General features: G+C 34.9%; 1 protein-coding gene across 2 annotated transcripts in view; it reads right to left on the reverse strand.

Moving 5' to 3' along the window:
• The window catches only part of Lrrc69 (leucine rich repeat containing 69), an 84,683-nt gene that overhangs the window by 35,525 nt on the left and 30,710 nt on the right, over positions 1-18,448 (reverse strand). The gene's annotated exons all lie outside the window — the stretch shown is intronic.

Raw genomic sequence — 18,448 nt, forward strand, 5'->3', positions numbered from 1 at the left:
TCACCCTGATTTTGATTACCATTCCATCATCCTGATTTTGAATATCATTTCAAAAGACAAATTTTGGAAAGAGAGCTATTGGATATAGACATTTTTTATACTGGGTTAAAATATAGAAAATACAACTTCCAAATGTATATAAAATTTTCCCAGGGCTAAAAATATCACAAGACTTTCAGGAAAGCTATATCAACATCTGTGCTGATTCTAATATTTTTCTCAGAAGTTTGAAAGTTCTCCCACATATCTGGCCTATGAGGTAAAAAAGAAATATTTTTCCAAGTCCTATGCTGGTTTTGTGCATTTTGTTGAAAGAATGATAAAATTCCCCAGGAAGTATAATTAATTTATGGAGGCGGTAAAAAATTCTTAAATATTACAATGGCTTGTGTCCCCTTTAAAGTTCAATCCTATTCACAATGTAGACATATAAACAGAGTAACTCTAATATTAAAATTTCTTAGGCGATGGAAGGAGTTTTTTTACAGAGTAGGGGAAACAATGAAAAAAAGTTTAAGAAACACTTTTTCAGCTCTGAGAACATAAAACCCAAATTCCTGTTTTTAACCCTCTCTTTTGTTTAAGTTGGGTTGCGAGAGCCTCAAAACTAACTTTTTTAAATTAAACACACATATATAAAACTATATAGATATGGTTCCTTCAGAAAACTCTACAGATCATGTCTTCAATAATTTGCTGTTGTATTTGAATTTTTATTCTAAAAGAGGTATTTTATAAAATTCTAGATTTTTTTCTAAGCACTGTTACTACATTTTTGTTTTTAAATATTGTTGTGTGAAGCTTTAATGGAGTGTGCAATGATGGCTACTAACATTAGCCCCAAGATTTTATATTATGCTTAATTTGATTCTGAAATCACTCATACTATGTTTCCGTTTATAAAGAACAGGTAAGGGGCTCAAAAATACATAATGTTCATTATTACTCAAGTAAATCCTTATTTATTTATTTATTTATTTTTTGGTACCAGGGATCGAACTCAGGATCTTGTGCTTGCAAGGCAGGTAACAGAACCACTGAGCTAAATTCCTGGCTCAAGTGAATCCCTTTTTAAAGTAATTTTTTTTTTTTTTTTTTGAGCATGGTTTCTCAAATTCTGGCAAGTGTTTCACATGACTTGACTCATTTAATCCCCACTACTCTTCTTATAAATTTTTTTTCCTCTCTTTGGACTGGCTCGCTAAATTAGTCCCTAGAAAATAAAATAGCACACAGCATATCAGTTATCTTATGTAACAAGTATCTGAGGAAAAGTGGTGGAGCAATAGTGGGGCCATGTGATGGAGCTGCCAGACACTCAACTTTCCACTACCGAACTTAGCAGGCAGATTTTTCATTGTCTTCAAGCTTGTTACTTTCTGTCCCCAGAGCGGCTGTTAATTCTGTTAAATCCAGGCAACAAAAAGAAGAAAAGACCAAATGTCCAATTCTATTGGGAAAATGAAAATTTTCAATTTACTTTTCTCTGATCAGAGTGGGAATGTGACCATTCTTACTTGAATTAGTTCAATGGTTGGGAGCTTCAAACAGCTATCCAATAGCACTTGCCAAATTTTTCTCTTGGGTAGTTTCCAAGTCTCTTTGATCACACATCAGCCCTTCAGAGAAACCTTCTTGGAAGTCCCATTTGCAGTAGCAGATCTTTCACTTACCTCTAATTCCTTCATGCAAAGTTATAGCACTGAGGATAGAGCAGGGCCCAAAATATACACTCTCCCAGGATTGAAGTCCCTTATACATTTTCTTCATAACACTACCTTAAATTTTCTTTGTTGTTGTTGCTTTACTTGTTTATTATTAGTCTTCTTTATCAGAGTATGAATTCCAAGAGGACTGTTTTATTCACTTCTGTAACTAAAATGCCTAGAACAGTTGTTGTCATATAAAAGATTTCAAAAATGAATATTAACTAAATGGATTAGTGAATAAGAAAATTGAGTCTTGGGGAATTTAAAGATCTCTACTCAAAGTCAGATAACTAATAAATGGAAAAGACTCTTTTATTTGAAGACTCTGACAACAAAGAAGGATAATTTATCTCCTTAACTTCTATGCCAGGACCTCCCTATCTCAATCAGTCACGCCAAAGTTACCACCAACGGTGTGCTTTGATGCTGACTTGGAAGAGCCAAGTTTAAACATCGATTTCTGACTCAGCTTCAGTGACATTACATCAGTGGCTTAAATAGGACATAGTGAGTACATTTACACCTTGTAAGTCAGCAGACTTTACTCCTGAGGGACAAACCCACCCAAAAGAGCTATCTGTGAAACACTTACCCCTGGATACTGCCATCCCACGTCCTTGTCTGCCTTAATGGTAGCTTCCCAGGGATCTCCTCTTCTGGGGAGCAGTCTCTAGTTTGCTGCGTCTAAGCTACTCACAAAGTTTTTAGCCTCCTTTTTCTTCCTCCACTCTTCAACTCTCCATTAAACAAGTTTCACAGCTCAGCAGGGGGATTAGAGCCAAACAGTAACTAAAAATCACGACTGTTCAGTAAACATGTTCAGCACACAAGTCCATCAGTATCATAAGAGTGTAGATGGAGAAACAGCAGAATTTATACTTGCTCTGTATCTATGAAAATGAGTAAGGACAGATCCTTTATTGAAAGACACTGCTTTATTGGCAGTCATCAGCTTGCTCTGTGGAGACATAAACCCCTTTGTTCTTTTTATATGAGGACATGTAGTACTAGATTAAGTCTATTTATTGTTCCCTGAGGAAAATATCATTGGAACCTGTACTCTAAAATACTGAATACTTGGATAAAACTTGAATGTACTGTAAAATATTTTCATAAAGTGATCTCTTCCACTGTAGTGTTTAACATGTTATGTGTTTCCTTTGTAGTTGTTGTAACTACTTTGTAAAGTATAACTTTGACCTAGGAACATAAATTCTAATTCCCCTTTCTGTCAATTTTAAAAAATCATTGCTAACATTAATTAGATATCTAACAATACTCTTCAAATATTCAGATTATGTTTTTATCAGTCTGGGGAATTTTCCCATGCCCTTTGGGTATTCCCATTCTCTCTCAGTCTGGGCAAGATTACACTGAGAGGCTCCCAGATATCAATGGGAAATCTAAAGGGTAAAGTAGAAAAGGAAGCAATAATTATATCATTGAGCACAATCTATCTCAGACCCTGTCATCACAGTGGGAGTCTCACACCATTGCAATCGCTTATACCAGGTGGAGGAAGATACTTGTGCTCTGGTAGACACAAGGGGAAGGCAGGATTTAAGACTAACATAGTTCACAAATCATTTGCTTATTTGCTGATTTCTATTTGTTAGCTCAATTGATCCTCATGGCAGCTGTACTATTAATATTATTTTTTAAGATAGACAAAAACCAAAGTTAAAAGGCTTTAGAACACTTTCTCATAGACACACAACTAGAAAGTTGCCAAACTGGAATTCACCTGTAACCTGAGAAAGTTCATGTGTCTTCTACTATGTGATGCTGCCTCTGTGAAGACAGCTCACTGGTTGTTCTTCATCTTTTATGACTAAAAAAGAAGTCACTACCAAGCTCTTGACTCATCCAATTTCCCCGAGTTGGCTAACATTAAATCCACCAAGAAAAAATGTGTCTTCTATGACCAACTCAGAGGAATTAGATGAAGTTAAACACACATGTCAGAACCAGGATGCAAACTAGGTTTGTTTGGCCCAAACTATGACTCATCCAGTGTCTTCTGGTGGGTCATTTCAATGTGTCTGCTATGTTCTTTCAATAGTATATACTCCTAGAAAGCCACACTTGCAATTTTTTTGACATTTCCTTCTTATCCTGTCCTTATTACTACATGATACCAGCCACAGATTCTAAAACTATGGTTATCTAAAAGTACATCCCAACCCCAGTAATCTTTCTTCCTCTCAAGAGTTAGGTTAAATGCACATTTTGTAAAGGGACTACAGATTGTTCCTACAGGGCACAAAATGTCTATTGACCAAGGGTCTTCAGTGTCAATTGCTAGTTTCAACTCATCTGAAATAAGCTTATGATTTTAACAGTCCTAAAGAACACGTTTCTAGAAATTTTGACTTGTTTTCTAAAGTGAACTAGGACCTATTGAAGCTAAGGAATTATACAGCAGGGGAAGAAGAGTTGACAGATCATTCTTTTCTCTGGCTAGTTCAACGCAGCCATGTCTTCCTCAACTGAAAAAACAAAAAACAATCTTGACACGTAGTGAGAAACAATACATAATAATCAGAATTTCATAAATTTATGTTTATGTACACAAATATATAAGTGGATATTTAAATAAATTACTACTACTAGTGAAGAGTGTTTTGGCTTTGAAGCGGCCTAGCCTAGGTTGAATTTCAACTCTGCTCTAAAATGATGAGCAAATGCTTTAATCTCTTCTAAAGAATTCTCATCTATAAATTGGGAATGGAGTTACACTGAGGATTAAGTAAGATAACGCGTCTAAAATTCTTAGCGCAAAACTAATCACATAATTTTCAAAAAACAGGTCACTATTGATTTTATATAGTAACTTTTATATATTCTCTCTTGGAATATTACTGCTTCCAACAACCATCTGTGAGCTACAGAAATTAAAGTTAGTCTGAGTGAATCATAGACTAAACAGTACCCCTTCTCCAATGTCCTGACTCTCTTTCATGGTTCTGCCTTTAATCCTCAGACTTCTAGTTCATGGAATTTTCTTGCCAAAATCTCCTAAAGGAAAGCTTCCCTGGTTCTGAAAAAAGAAAGGACTTCTTTCCTGTGTTTAGTTCCCTAACACTTCTGAATAGTGTTCTTGATACAGAAGTGATTCCCCCCACTCATTATGCCCTAAAACATTCAATCTTTATATCTCTAATTACTGAGCCTATCTTAATAGCATAAATCTTCCCAGTGTATAGAGTGATTTTCCACATACAGGCACTTTGAGGAAAAAGGCAGAAGAAGCTAAAACTTATAAAGTACCAGACAATTCTCTGTAAATTTATTTGATCATCATCTCATAAAAATCCTAGGAGTAATAAAAAATTGATCTCCTTGTCTCCCACTCTTACTGCTGACAACAAATCAAATATTCTGAAATATCCTGAAATTCAATATAGGGAGATTTAGAAGTCCCTTGAGATATTATCTCAGTTAGAAGCCGGGTTTTTATTTTTGGTTTGGTTTGCATTTTATTATATATTCTATTTATCTTCACAAAAACCTAAATGGTTTATAATAGGAGGCATATAAATTATGAGCAAAAAAATTGAGATGAAAAAACGTATAAAAAGATGATGACCCTAAAACTGTAAGTTTTTAAATTTTTACTGTACTATATTGGCAGCCAAATCAAACAAAATATTGAAATTTTAATTATAGGATAAAATGTTAAAAGAAAATAACTATAATATTAATACAACAGAGCTACTAAACAGAGATTTGCTTTAGAGTGTCTTGGAAAACTGAAGAACAAAATCTTCTGAAGGACAAGTACATTGGGAAAATAATATACAACCTAACATGTAGAAGTTAGGTAAGCAGGGTGAAGATGAAGGTAAGCTGTCACATCAAGGTCTGAGAGGATTCCTAAGAGCCTCTCAGTGTTTGTGACTTGTAGGTATCTAAGATGGCAAAACAACAGGGAAATCGAGAATGGCCATTATCAGCTATTCATTCACTCATTTGTCAACAAATGTAGATTTCACGTTTACCATGTGTCAAGTATTGTTCCAGACAATATGGACATAGTATAAATACAGCAAGTTCCTGCAAAAACAGAATATTTGCCTAGTTTGAAATTTTCAGTAGATAACTAAAAATTACAAAAAGTAACACAGATTTGAAAAAGAACCAGCCAGAAATTGTACACTAAATAAAACTTAAATAACCTAACGAATACATTTTAAAATATATACTAAATATAATTGAATAGGAAAATTCTTGCACTATAAACTGGTTCAAGAGAACATACTGCAATTGCAGCTCAGAAAGACAAAAGGATGGGAAACAGAGGAGAGAAATGATGCTAAAAAGATAAAGTGAGAAGGTGTAATATACCTGAAATTAGAATTATAAAAGAAGAGAGAGAAACAGAAACAATACTGAACTGTCAGTGACAGAATTTTTGCCTGGTGATGTCTTTCAGCAAGTAGTTAACTAACATGCATGAGGCCTTGGGTTCCATTCTCAGTAACACACGCACATAACACACACACTGAAGCACATTGTTTCTATATTTAAGCTGACCAATAAATTCCAGGCAGGAAAAATAAGATGAAATTTATCTCTAGAGATAAATTTGGTTGAGATGCATAATATAATAGACAACGAGAAAAGCTAAAAAAGAATAACAGTTGAATGAAAGTTTGAATGTGGTGACATAACATTAGTTTAGAGATCTACACCAACGAAAAGTATTCTTCTAGAATATATTTAGAATTTAAGTCAAATAAAAACTGAGGCAATAAACCAAAAGTAGATCACTGCAAAGACTAAACAGTATGTTCTAGCTGGAAGCAAATATAGCATCTCATAAAGATCAGAAATACAGAAAAAAATGCATAACAATAAAAATGGTAAATGTGATAACAAATCTAAATGGATGCCATCTGTGTAAAATAATAATTAACTTTAAAGTAAAAAATAATTATAATAATTAAAAATATCTAAGAAAGGAATTGGTTAAAGTTCTTACACTGTCTAAAAAGAGAATATAAATATACATTAATAATCCTCACAAAGCAAGGAAAAATGTTTTTAATTGTTAGGGTAGTCAGTTAAAAATAATAAAATTATATAAAAATTTTTAATAAGACTTAAAAAATGAAATCATAAAATATCCAATCATTTCAGAAGAAGGCAAGAAAAAAGCAAAAGGAGCACAGGACACATAGAACAAATTAAAATACATACTAAGATAATTATTTCACTTCAAATACATCGTTAATTACATTCACTTAAGATGAATTGAAGTGCTGAAACTTAAAGACAAAGATTATCGTATTGGATCTTTTAAAATGAAGAGACAGAAGCTCATTAAAGCATATGTCTAAAGACAAGGCCAGGGATTTAGCTCAGCGGTTCGGTGGCCTGCCTTGCAAGTGCAAGGACCGGTGTTCAATCCCAGGTACCCCCTCCCCAAAATAAAGCATGTCTAAAGACAAAGCTATAGAAAGTTTGAATATGAAAATAGGCGTATCTTCCAAACAAATACAAAAATAGAGCTAATATTGATTTACTACTAGCAGGAAACCTAAACTTTAAGTGTTATTAGTAATGCTTCAGAATACAGTATATAACCATGGAGCCAAGGTGCATTAGTCAGTTTTCCCATGGCTGAGCAAAACATCTGACACCAGGAACTTAAAGAAGGAGAGGTTTAATTTTGCACATGGTTTCAGAGGATTCAGCCCATAGGCAGCTAGCACAAAAGCAGGAACCTCATGGTGAAAGGGCATGGTGGAGCACAACTGCTTAGTTACTTCATGAAGCAGAGCATGGGAACAGTGCCAGAGAGGAAGGGGACAGGCATAAGAAATAGACCCAAAAGCCATACCTCCATGGCCCACCCACCCAGAAGTGTGCTTTACTAATCCCCTAGGCAGCTTCCAAGCTGATCATGCTGACCTTTAAGCTTAACCATCACATTAGGCACCAAAATTTTAATAATCATTGTTGATTTTTATGCACTCTAAAAATCTGTTTGATAATTACATATTTTATAAGGATTAAGGCCTGGAAAACAAAAAAGGCATAAACAATAAATCCCTTAAAGCAAGGTTTCTTAATCTCAACAATGACAATGGCCAGATAACTCTTTGTTATGGGAACTGTCGTATATGCAATAAATCATTTGCAGGATCTCTGGTCTGCACATCCTGGATACCAGCAGTACTTCTCAGTTTTGGCATCCAAATATTTCTGTAGAATTGCCCAATAGCCCTAGGGTATAAAATTTTTCCTAGTTGAAAACTACCACCTTAGCCCAGCTTTTGTATTACTAATTTGCACAAATTAATTTTTTCAGAGTGAAAAAGTCATGTTTGTTATGTAAAATCCATATCCACCACCCATCTACCATCCTCTCATCCATCTCTCCCATGCATCCTTTCTATAAGTATTTATTGGGTGTATTCTCTATGCCAGACAGTGATCTGTGTATTTGAAATACATCAGTGAAAAGAGACAAAAATCTCTGACTTTATTTAGCTATTTAGGGAGATCTTTAGGGAGAAAGAACTGATCATTTAAATGAGCACCAACGTTTAAACAAGCTGTATTCTCATACATTATTGGATTCAATTAGAGCCTCTTTGATTGACTGATTGATCAATTCATTGATTGATTGCAGTGTTGAAGAGCCAGTGTAGGGCCAAATACATGCTAGGCAAAGGTTCTACCACTGAGCTACACCCACAGTCCACCTGTGTCTCTTTAAAATATTTCTCATTATTTGCTGGGTTTACTTTCTGAAACAATTTGGACTCTACTTTTACAACAAGGCAAAAAGACAGGAGCTCTGACAGTCCCTGATTTTTGTGAGACCTGACTAAGCTACAGTGGTGCGATGCTGCCCTGCTAAGAGTCCAGAGACTGTGTTTCCCCCTTTTCCTTATCAAACATCAAGGAAGAGCTGCTCAAACTGCAAACCTTTATATGCTAATTGCTAACTTGGTTAACAGTCCACCCAAGGACAAAGGTATGACAAAAAGTGACCTTAAAACATTTCCCCCTTCAAATAAACCATGTGTTTAGACTCTAACCCCAAGGTAATTGTGTGAATGCCCTAACCTATGTCTGTACTACTTTATTTGAAAAACCCTATAAAACCTATGCACAATCTTGTAACGGGGCTTCACTTCTCTTAGAGAGTGGAGTCCACACGTGCATAATATAATAAACCTCTTTCAGTTTTTATCTGTGTCCCAGTACTTGGTGTTTTCTTGCTGGCTTGGTACAACAATTTTATAAAGAGATAACCCTGTCCTCCTCATCTCTCAACAGGTCAAGTGGAACCACCATTTTGGAGATAAGTAAGGTATTCCTTTATCTCCTGAATCAGTCTATTAACTACTTGGTTAAAAAAATAAAATTTTCAAGTATTTACCTTATGATAGCTAAACATTGTTCACTAACCACCATAACATGTGGAATAGGGTCATTTTGCAACATTTAAATTTTAGAGGCATCCAGGACTAGCCTGTCTTTGATTTCAATAAGATCATATATTCAAATTAAAAGTCAGAACCCAGATTATTTAATTTAGCTAAACACAGAAAAACAGCTTAATTGGGCACTCAATTTTTAAATCAGAGTTTTAACAAAATCATCATTGCTTCCAGAGCAATATTTTATGAATCTTCTCTATTCTTTTCATGTCAAATTTTAGAATTAAGAGTAGTAAAACAAGGAATAACATAATTCAAAACTCTCTTCTTTACTCACCCCTGAATAAGAAACAGCAGAAAACATGATCTCATCCTCATAAAAGTAGTGACAGGGAAAGCATTTAGTCAAGTTTTGGAACTCACTAATTCTATATTAGCTAAGCTTACATCATCACTTACATAAAACCACAGAGCCCACAAGGAGTTTTCATTAGAAAAGCATTGGCGTGTGTCCCATTTTTTTAAAGGTCACTATATGTTGTTTTAAATGTATGTCTCCTAATAAACTAAGCCACTGAAGGCAGCATTGACAACCAAAGAAAAATAGACTATTTTGAATTCAAGGTCAAATTTTAAAAAGGTATTTAATGAGCTTTAAGGATAGGGTCCAGTTTCCCTTAGTAGTCAATAGAGATGCAAAATAAACTATAAATATTGAATAAGAACAAAGTAGCTCTTTAATGTTGCCATTCAAGAAAGGCAGTATAACAAATAGGATAAAATGGACAACTGGGATTTTTCATGGCTCTTTGCGCAAAATGGATACTTCAACCCAAATCACCAGCTTGTAGAGAGATTTGTGGATGTTCTTGACCAAGGCTTTTTGGGCATTTCCTTGGGTATCATTTTCAAATTTTAAGGCTATTTTCTAACAATCTTGAAAAATAGTTTAAGGTTTTGATAGTTTTCATGTACTGCAAGCAATTTCACTTTTCCAAGGAGTTTCTTACCCACAATTGTATTTTCTAAGCCACTGAAAGACATTTTTTATCATGTTCATGTTGAAATTTGTAACAGAAATTCTGCAAGTGTTCAACTTCACAGAAATACTTCTCTTAATCCAAAACTAAATAATCTTCTTGGGAATACATGTAGATGCATGCATATATTTGGATGTAACTTCATATATGGATATTACTCTATTGAAGGCAATAAACTCATTGACAATAAACTCGTGTCAGTGAAAAATAAAATAGCTTTTTCATGTGACTTTATATTAAGCACAAAAAAGGTAAAATAACAAAAGATACTGGAAATATTTATGAAATATTTAGGCTTTACAAATTACACAAGTACTAGGGAAGGATTTCGGCAAACTAGTCTTTATAATGCTAAACATCAGACCAGAATCAAAGACACTGCTGCAAGTTATACTTACACTGAAGTAGGTACAAATCAGTTATCATTCACTATGAATAGAAAAGCCATTCCAAACTAAAAATACCCAAGAAAAAGGCCATTAGGATAAGTACTAGATGACAAGCTGAGTAAAGGGTCTAAGAAAAATGAAGGCTATGATGAGAGGCTCTATTTTCAGAGAAATACAGTCTTGGCAATGAGAAACCAATTGAGCTATAAGAGGGGAAAAAATGAAGACACAAATAAACAGAGAATCAAAAGTGAAGATCCTGAGAAAGCAAGGATCCCTCAGGGAGATAATATGTTAGCTCTGTTTTATTGTATAACTGAGGTAGGCTAGAAGAATGTAAATGGATCTGCAGAGGAAAATGCAGTGGAATAAACTATTCAGGCAAAGAATACATGGAGAATAGGAATAACGTGCTGCTGAGACTACGGTGTCCTTGTAGACGGTGGGTAGAGAAAAGTGGTTACCCTGTTTGTTGCAAGTTGGGATCATTCAGGTGATCGCATGGTTTTGAAAGCCCTAAATTTGGGATAGACTGAATAGCAAGTAACTCAAACCAACCCTTAAATTGAAAAAAATATATATATATATGTGCACTACAGCATGAACATAGTATTTATATACACAACCTCATTTTAGTTATTCACCACTCATTCCCTCTCTGCTGACTTCCAACTACTGGGTTGAGACCCTTTCCCAACAATGTTATGATATAAGTGTTACTATATCCCCAACTTATGGAGGAAAAATTACGAGACATAGAGTAATTGACTTATATGTCCACGGTCACAAAAATGATAAATTGTCAAACTAGGCAAAATTAATTTTGGTTTGGAACAATGAATTCAAATCTTCATCCTTCAAATAATCTGTATATCTGGGAAAGTTGTTACATTTTTTCCTCCTATGTTTCTCATACTATAAAAGGGAAAAATGTTTTCGCCATTCTTAAATTTAACTTACAAGAACACCAAAAGATTTCCTGAGGGGAAAAGGGGGCATTGACAAGATAGAATAGTTGCTACAAATATTAGCCTCCATAAACAATCCAAGTACAGTTTTTCTCATGACAATACCATTGCTTAAGGCTTTTTCTCCCTGTAATTTTTTTTTCTTATGAAAGCACAGTGTGCCTGCAAACCATACAGATATACAAATACTTAAGATTTTTAACTTTGACCCAGAGTCTGCTCATGAAAGCTACAAATTTGAATGATCATTAATATCATGAATTTGAAACTGAAAGAAAGTACCAACAGTGGAAATGTATTATTGGCCATAATTTACATATTTTAAGCATATTTCTTGAGTGTACTCTCAGCAAAGCACTTACTTTCTCAAAAGTTGTCACAATGATCTGTGTCCACATAAATGTTTTAACTAAACCTGAATTTCATTCCCAACATGTATAACCAGCCAATGTAAATGGAGAAATTTATGAGCAACTAAAGATAACATAGTAAAGATTTGGCCTCCTAGGGCTGGGTATTTAGCTCAGCGGTTCAGTGGCCTGCCTTGCAAGTGCAAGGACCCAAGTTCAATCCCCAGTACCAAAAAAAAAAAAGATTTGGCCTCCTCCAAATTTATCCAAAATAAAACTTAATGTTCAAGTCACATGCAAGAAATCCTCTCCTATTTTTAGATCAGCTGACAAATATATGTTTAACAAGTTTTGTTAATGGCATACATGCACCAACATCTACAATGAGGCTAAAAGGAATGAGGTTAACTCCATTTAGCAACATGTAAACCTCAGCCTCCAAATATATAGCTTTCATTTTAATCACATACTCCAGTTTCTACATGATTTATCCCCCCCTAGAGTTTATAAGAATTCTGTTGTTCAAAGAATGTTCTTTGAGTATCCCCTCTGTCAAGGACATAGTGAAATTCTCAGAACCCCAAATCCCAGTGAGATTAAACATATCTTCTTCGCTTGTCTAGTGTAACAGGCCCAGCCTCTGCTTGCCACTCCTGAGACAAAGAAGATTTCTCAGAGGCAGTGAGGTGAGACAGGAGTCCTGAGCTAGAAGCTAAAATCCCCAGTGTGAGGCCCCACTGCACAAACGCTCTGTAATTCAGGTCAATGTTTCTCTATGTGTGGTCCCCAGACTTGCTACCTCAGCATCACCTGAGAAGGTAACAGAAATGCAAATTCTTGGGCTTTCCAGCCTACTGACTGGAAGCTCTGGGAGTGGGGCCCAGCCTTCTACGTTTTAACAAGTCAGCCAAAGGATTCTAGCATGAATTTAAATTTGAGGGCAACTGCATCAAGTAAATTACTTCTCTGGAGCCTCAACAGCCTCAGCTCCAAATGATAAACAATCTGTCTTTTTCAAAGGCTTATTTAATATCACATAGATGTTAAAATTGTTTTTCAAATTTTCAAATCACTAGACAATTGAAAGGTATTGATCCAGAAAAGATAAATACAAATGCCATTTTACAATCTAAAAAGTGTTCATAATAGTTCAAGTGGCTAGATTTGCTAGTAAGGGATTCTGACAAAGAGTGTTACTGAAATGTGAAGTTTTCTGTTAGGTCTGCAATGTTTCATATATGTTATTTGGACATAAACTTCACATCAAAGACAAGCTTCATGATACCCCCTGCTGATGATCATTAAAAGTTTTTCTCACTTTTGTCAGGTCAAGTTTTTCTTAAAATAATTACAGTTTGGAAAATAACTAAGCTCATGAGGGGAAGAGGAGCCAGAGAAAGATCTGTATTTTTAAATTTTTTAAAAAAATATTTCAAAGGAACTGAAACGCTCAGTAATTTATTTTCTTCCCAGTCTAAGTTTTCTGCTCTTGCTTTTAGAATCGAGAGTAAGAGACTGATAACTCTTTTCTCCCAGAAATCCCACTGATGTTCTACTATTCAAAGCTCTTCAGCAGCAAATAACAATATTTGGTCTTTCTCTATTGTCAAAAGTTATGAGGGCAACTGGTTATTTTCTCCTTTCGTATTTTGAGCTGCCCAATGAAATTATTACTTACCTGTTTACTTCTTTTCCAAGCTAATTAATGTCAGGTACTTTAATCTTCTAATTTTAAATTTCTGTGTTTATCTTTCTCTCATGACCTCACAGAGCACACTTTAATTTCTAGAGGTTTCCTCTAGCATGAATTCCAAATCTCCAGATTTCTTCATTAATCTGACCAAGGTTCCGTGAGGGTAGGAATTCTTTTAAGTCCAATGCTAGAAGATAGTTGCCCACGTTCAATCAATGTTAGCTGACCTGAATTTTGACTCAAATAAAAAGTTGCATCTACTATACAGACAGAAGCTAGAGACAGAAGTTCAATATTCTACCAAAGTACATCATACTAAATGATCAAAAACTGAAAACCTTCATGCTAAAATCAGGAATAAGACAGGATGTTCACTATCAGTACTTCTGTTCAATATAGTTTTGGAAACATTAGCCACAGCAATTAGATAAGTGAAAGAAATAAAAGGAATAAAGACAGGAAAAAAGAAGTTAAACTGTTATTATTTGCTGATGATATGATACTCAATATAGAAGACCCAAAAAACTCTGCCAAGATACTTCTAGACTTAATTGACAGATTCAGTAGAGTAGCAGGAATACAAGATCAACACTCAAAAATCAACAACCTGCTTGTACACAAATAACAGACTCATTGAGAGAGAAATTAGTGAATCAATCCCTTTCACAATAACATCCAAAAAAATGAAATATCTAGGTATCAGCCTAATGAAGGAGACAAAAGACTTCTCCACTGAAAATTACAGCACTCTGAAAAAAGAGTTGAAGAGGATATAAGAAATCATCCCTTGTCCTTGGGTATGAAGAATCAATATAGTAAAAATGGCCATACTTCCAAAACTGCTGTAGAGACTCAATGTAATCCTGATTGAAATCTCAACAGCATATTTCACACAATGAGAGAAAACAATACAAAAATTCATTTGGAACCAGAAGAGACCTAGAATAGCAAAAGCTATTCTAGGCAAAAGAGACATGGCAGGAGGTATCACAATCTCCAACTTGAAACTATACTACAAAACCATTGTGATAAAAACAGCATGGTACTGGCAAAGAAACAGACCCAAGGATCAGTAGAACAGCTTAGAAGATGCAGAAACAACTCCAGACAAACTCAGCTAGCTACCTCATCTTTGACAAAGGAGCCAACCATTGCCACTGGTGTAAAGATAGCCTCTTTAATAAATAGTGTTGGAAAAACTGGATTTCAATTTGCCAAATATTAAACCTAGACCCCTATTTTTCATCAAACTATAATTGAAGTGGATTAAAGATCTAAATATTAAAACAGAAACACTAAACTTGTTGGAATATAAGCTAGGTAGAACTCTTGAAGACAATGGCATAGAAAAAGACTTTATGAACAAATCCTCAGTAGCACGGGAACTAGCACAAAGTATCAACAACTGAGATCTCATCTTTTTAAAAAGCTTTTGCACTGCAAGAGAAATCACCAACAAAGATAAGAGACAACCTACAATGTGGGAAAAAAAATCACCAGCTATTTCTCAGACAAAGGTGTACTATCTAGAATATATAAAGAACCCAAAAAAAATCAGACCCCCAAATATAAAGATCCAATTCAAAAATAGGCATCTGAAATGAACAGACATTTCTCTAACAAAGAAGTAAAAGCAGCAAATAAATATATAAAAAAATGTTCCACATCACGATTCATTCGAGAGTTGCAGATGAAAACAACACTGAGATTCCACCTCATCCCAGAAAGGATAGGTGCTATCAAGAAATCAACCAATAACAAATGCTGGCAGAGGTGTGGGGAGAAAGGAACCCTTCTTCATTGTTGGTGGGAGTGCAGACTCTTGCAACCACTGTGGAAATCAGTATGTAGATACCTCAAACAACTAGGATTAGAAGTCCACTTGACCCAGCTATTCCCCTTTGGGGTATCTTCCCAAAAGAATTAAAAGAATCATACCACAGTGATATATGTCCACCCATGTTTATAGCGGCACAGTTTGTAATAGCTGAAACTTGGAAACAGCCTAATTGCCCATCAACTGGAGAAAGATGAAAGTGTGGTTTTTTTTCTAAATAAAATTGAGTACTACTCAGCCATAAAGAATGAGAAACTAGAGACATTTGTAACTAAGTGGATGCACATTGAGGCCATACTCTTAAGTGAAATTAATAGGACACACATGTGTAAAACTGTATAGTTTCTCTGGTGCCAATAAAGATCAAAATGTACAATTGATATTTTGTAATAGGAAGAAAGGGTCTAAAGGTATTGGGCAAATGGGAGGCATAGGGGAAAGGTAAAAAGGCAAGAGAAAAAAGAAGAGAAAAGAAAAAAATGGAAACAAAGTTTTTGTAAATAGGGAAGCATGGAGGGGGGAAGGGGAGGCTAGGGGAATGGGTCAAAAAATAAGAACCAAGATACGTCATCTAGAAAGGTACAAGATCCCAATGATGAATGTAACTGTACTGTATATCTAAAATGTACCAATAAAGATTCAGTTTATAATAAATAAAAACTCATTTTGGATAATTGAATAAAATGAAACCAACCTAGATGCAGTATAGTATAAAGAAAAATGTTTTAACTAAAGTTTTCTTAAAATATACACATAGTAGGCTTCTGGAATAAAGACTTGCACTTTCATTCTGTATTTTTTATGTTCTTAATATTTATTAAGGATGCATAATTCACACGTTTTTAATTTTTAAAATTAAATAAAGAAAAAAGATATAAAAGACTTACTTACTAGATCTTACTACAATACTATAAAATTTACTCTCTTTCACTGATAGTCATGGCCTAGAATCAGCCACTTGCCCTGTTTGCTGTTTGCCCCTTAGTTGAACAATTTATCAAATGTAAGAAACTGATTTTGCACCAGTTGGCTCAAAACAATTTGAAGCAAATTATTACATTTTTCAAACACAAAGTCGAAGTCACAGATGGGTTTTGAATCAATAATCATGGATGGTCCCATTTCCAATCTTTTTTTGGGTAACTCGGCCACCAAACAAGCAGCGATAGCATGTCAACTACAGTACACTCATGCGGAAAAAAATCATTAAAAAGACTTGCTTGAGTACAGCCTATAAGCTTAGCAAATCAGGTTCTTGTTTATGCCCTTTCTCGATGCCAGATTGACTGTGCATTATATGCCCATGTTCAATTTAGGGTGCCAAATGAAACTTACTAAATTAAGGAGTTATAGCAATTACCAAAAAAAGCCCTTCCTGTCCCATCTGGTGCTTCTTGCTTAAACTCCTCCCATCATTTTTACTGATATTTATACCAGTAAAAGTTCTTATAAATAATCTTGTAAATATTTATTTTAGCACTTATGCTGTAGTAGGCACTATATCAGACTTTTGGGGGATAGAGCAGTACCCAAAAACTAAAAGTAATGAGAAGAAAACAAATCAAAATCATTTTGAAAAAGTTGAAGCAATTTTTCATCAGGGCGCATACAGTATCTTCTCCTAAAATGTTCACAGAAATGTCTGACGTAGGTGCTCATACTAGTTAACTTTCTAATCACTGAGACACTATACCTAACACCCACAGTTTCAAGCAGGAGAGGTTTACTTTTGCTCACAGTTTAGAGGATTAAATCTATGGTTGGTTGGCTTCAAGGCACGAAGACAGTGGAAGGGTATAACAGAAAAGTTGCTTGATTCATGGTATACAGGAAGCAAAGCAAGGGAACAGTGCCTGAGAGGAAGGGGCTAGCAACCATATATACAGCCCAAAGTTACATCTCCATGATCCACCCAAATCTACCTAGAAATGTGCTTTATTAATCCCCTGGGTGTTTCTTAAGACAATCATGTTGACACAATCAAGGTTAACCATCAGAGTGCTAGAATGTGAAAGTGATTCAGATCCTGTCAAAAGTAAATTATTGGGACTTAAGTAATGGCGTTTTTTCCAAAATTGTCAGTATTGAATCACTTTGTAGAAGAAACTGAATTAATGGCATTATTAAGGTGAACATTGCATCAAATGCAGTTATCTATATTTATTCATTTGACAAAATATAGAAGTTTTAAAAGGGAGATTACTCCTTCTCCTTGGAGAGTTATAGTCTAATAACAAGACAGAATTTTTAAAAATCACCCCATTATGTGGTTCAAGTCACAATGGCACCATGTGGCACTGACAGGCTGCCTTAGAAGTCAGAATGGCATTACAGGAAGTCAGAATGGCATTACAGAGAGCTGAATGAAGACCCACAGGATAAATAAAATCATATAGCACTTCCCAGGTCAACATCAACAATATTCAACTCTTATGAAACATTTAAAATTGTAAATTTTGGAAAAAGTATAATGAATCCTTAAAAAAAGCTAACTAAACGTGGATTACAGTCCAGTAACACAACTTCTAAGTATATATCAGAGGACCTGAAAGCAGAAACCAATATTTGTGTACCCATGCCCATTTGCAATAGCCAAAAGGAGAAACAACAACTAGATGAATGGATAGACAAAATGTGATAGATACAGATGAAACACAGATAGAGATGAGAGATGAGAGAGAGAGAGAGAGACCGAGAGAGAGAGATTATTCTGCCTAAGAAAGAAGGAAATGCTGATAGGGCACAGAGGAACTTTGAAGACATAGCGCTAAGGGAAATAACCCAGTCACAAAACAAATGTTGTATGAGCCCCTTATATAAAGTGCTAAGAGAGTCACATTCATAGAGACAGAAAGTATGAAGGTAGTTTCCAAAGGAGAGAAAAAACATCTTATTTTAAAATGCTATTATTTCTACAGTGCTTATAGGAACTGAATTAAGAGCTACAAAGAGAATGGAGAATTTGTCTAATGGATACTGAGTTTCAGTTAAAGATGGAAAAATCCTAGAGGTAGATAGTACTGATAGAGTGAAAATCCTCAGTGTCACAGATCATATACTTAAAA

This window comes from Fukomys damarensis, unplaced genomic scaffold (assembly GCF_012274545.1).
Source record: "Fukomys damarensis isolate Sample0158 unplaced genomic scaffold, DMR_v1.0_HiC HiC_scaffold_5, whole genome shotgun sequence".
NCBI classification, from domain to species: Eukaryota; Metazoa; Chordata; class Mammalia; order Rodentia; family Bathyergidae; genus Fukomys; species Fukomys damarensis.